The sequence below is a fragment of the Capricornis sumatraensis genome, chromosome X, assembly GCF_032405125.1.
Source record: "Capricornis sumatraensis isolate serow.1 chromosome X, serow.2, whole genome shotgun sequence".
Classification (NCBI taxonomy): Eukaryota; Metazoa; Chordata; class Mammalia; order Artiodactyla; family Bovidae; genus Capricornis; species Capricornis sumatraensis.
In genome coordinates this window covers 50,483,649-50,487,126 of record NC_091092.1, presented here as the reverse complement: position 1 = coordinate 50,487,126, position 3,478 = coordinate 50,483,649, and positions in this window count along the sequence as shown.

Genomic DNA, 3,478 nt, shown 5'->3' with positions numbered 1-3,478 from the left:
GCCCTCAGTGACCCAATAGTTTGGTCCAACTAAGTATTGCTTTTCTGCATTCCCCAAATTGTTAAGAGTTGTATTTTCATTTAGTTCAATACATTTAACTATTTTCCCCTGCAACTTTTTTTTGACCTATGTATTATTTAGAAGTGGGTTGTTTAACCTGCAAATATCCTGACATTTCCCAGCTATCTTTCTGTTACTGATTTCTAGTTTAAATTTCACTGTTGTCTGAGAGCATACTTTATATGATTTCTATTCTTTTAAATTTGCCAAGGTGTGTTTTGAGGCCTACAATGTGGTATATCTGGGGTGATTGTCCCATGTCAGTTTGAGAAAAATGTGTGTTCTGCTGTTGTTGGATGAAGTAGTCTATAAATGTCAATTAGAAACTGTTGATTTATGGTACTCTGAGTATATCCTTTCTGATTTTATGCTTGCTGGATCTGTGAATTACTGATAGAGGGGTATTAAAGTGTTAAATTAAAATAATGGATTTGTCTGTTTCTCTTTGTTCTTCTATTAATTTGTATCCCATATATTTTAATGCTTTTTTGTTAGTCACATACACATACAAATTGAGAATTGTCATATCTTCTTGGAGAATTTATTATTATATAATATCACTCTTTATCCCTAATAATATTCCTTGTACTTCAGTATGCTTTTTTTTGTCTGGAATTAATATAGGTACTCCAGTTTTCTTTTGTTTAGCGTTAGCATGGTATATCTTTATGCATCCCTTTACTTTTAATTTATGTGTGTCATTAACTTAAAATGAGTTTCTTGTAGACAACCTACAGCTGGGTCTTAGTTTTCAATTATTTAGTCCACTGTAAGCCTCTATTTCTTTAAAACTGTTTACTTAGACCATTTACATTGAAAGTGATTATTGATAATGTTGGATTATTAGCTATTATATCTGTATCTGTTTTCTATCTGTATTTGTTCTTTGTTTTTATTTTTACCCTTATTTTTCTGTCTTGTCTGGTTTTGAGTATTTTATGATTTAATATTCTCTTCTCTTTCATCTATCAACTGTACTTTAAAATTATTTTTAGAGTTTGCAGTACACATTTACAGCTAATGTAAGTCTATATTCAAATAGCACTGTACCTCTTCATGAGTAATACAGGTATTTTATAACAGAATATTCCTAGCCCCTCTCTTTTGTCCATTTAAATATTGCTGTTCACTTCACTTATACATAAGCTGTAATCAACCAATACATTGCTAGTATCATTATTTTGAACCAACAATTATTAGATCAACTAAGAATTACAAAAATAGAATATTGTATTTTACTTTAATTTATTCCTTCTCTGCTGGTCCTCTTTTCTTTATGTAGACCTGAGTCTGAGTTTCTGATTTTATCATTTTCTTTTTCACTGAAGAACTGCTTTTAACATGCCTTGTAAGGCCAGTCCCCTGGTGATAATTGCCTTATTTTTTGTTTGTATGGGAAGTCATTTCTTCACTTTCAATTGATAATTCCACTGAACACATAATTTTAAGTTGGTAGTTTTTTCAACACATTAAATATTTCATAACACTTTCTTCTTGCCTTCATGATTTTGAAGGGAAATCCTATGTAATTCTTATCCTTTGTATGTCTATAGGCAAGGTGTCTTGACTGCCTGCCATTCAGTTTCTTTTGAGATTTTCTTTTATCTTTGATTTTCTCTAGTTTGAATATGAGATGCCAAAGTGTAGCCTTATTGTTTTGTATTTATCCTGCTTAGTGTTATGTGAGCCTCCTGGAATTATGCTTTTGTATCTGTCATTAATTTTGGAAAAATTTAGCCATAATGTATCAATTTTGTAAGAATCAACATCTTTACTATTTTGATTCATCCAGTATATGAACATGGTATGTCTTTATTTTAGTCTTTGTTTTCCTGTTTCTGCCATCACCAAGGGCCATGCCACTCTAAAACTAGCACCGCTCTAGGTCTCTACTAAGTTCCCCAATTTAATCAGATTCATTTATCCTTTTCTATTTCTCTTGATGATAACCCAAGATTTTTTGTATTTGCTCATTGCTCTTTGATTAGGTTTCAGCTCATTTTTTTCTGTTTACTCTTCTTGGCTCTTTGGGTATTTCTCTTAATTCTCATGAGTCTAGCAAAACAATAAAAAAATATATATTGCTTGTACATAGGCCCTTCTCTGTGGGAAGTCCTCATGAATAGCTAGTAAACCATATTTTTGGAATTTATTGGAAAGCAGGTGAACACAATAATTTTGTCAATGAAGATTTAATTTTAACCTTAAACTAAAGCATTATTTTACCACATTATCAGTAGTAACATACAGATCCTGAAGGTAGAATTTTGTTGAGTCTAGGTATCAGTAATCAGTACTACCTAGCTGGGTACCTAGTTTGCCGTCTTTGAACATCAAAACCTTAACTCTTATTTTTAGTTAGTATCCACCCAGTCCATACTCCTATCTTTAACATTACCTGGAGAATTTATTTAAATTGCAATTTTATACAAACCACAGAGCTATTTCTAGAGTATAATTTTGGAATGAGAATTATGTAAAGTATATAGAGTTAACTTATATTTGTATTGTATGCTTATGCTCTTTCTGGTTGCCTGCTATTCCATGTCCCATGTTGGTTGTCATTGTTATGAAAATTGATGTATCAGAATTGATTTTGCAGAAGATTCTTTCTCTGTACAACTGTTCAACTCTTTCTATAAATTTATCTACTGCTTCTACCATATATAAAATGCTGTTCCCAAAGGGGATATACTCTTTGCAAATGCACTCCCTGCGTGTCCTGTGGAAGTCTAAAGCATCTCACAGTGGCTTCTTTTTTATTCTTGTTTGATTTTTCTCTTTACTATATCTATCAGGTCATATAAAGATGGTGGTGGTGGTGGTGGGAGGTATTATTGCTTTTGTTGACAATTTGTTAGAATGAAAGCAACTGCACAGTTAGAAAACCACCTGAAATATTTCTTCCATATTTCGTGTCATTGATAGTCACTTCTGATAGCACACTATTAATCTTTCCCTCCAAGCACCAATTCTCCAACAACCTTGGGATCTACTATTACACACAAACTTAGCGTTAAAATTAATAATACAGAAGCAATTTATTTAAAAAATAAAATTATCTATTAAGTCTCTTCTATGAAAGACTGTCACTTAGATGTCTACCCTGAAGTTCAGTTTAATTCAGTCACTCAGTCATTTCCAACTCTTTGCAACCCCATGGACTGCAGCATGCCAGGCTTCCCTGTCCATCACCAACTCTTGGAGCTTGATCAAACTCACATCCATTAAGTCAATGATGCCACCTAACCATCTCATCCTCTGTCATGTCCTTCTCCTGTTGCCTTCAATCTTTCCCAGCATCAGGGTCTTTTCCAATGATTCAGTGCTTTGTATCAGGTGGCCAAAGTATTGGAGTTTCAGCTTCAGCATCAATCCTTCCAATGAATATTCAGGACTGATTTCCTTTAGGATTGAC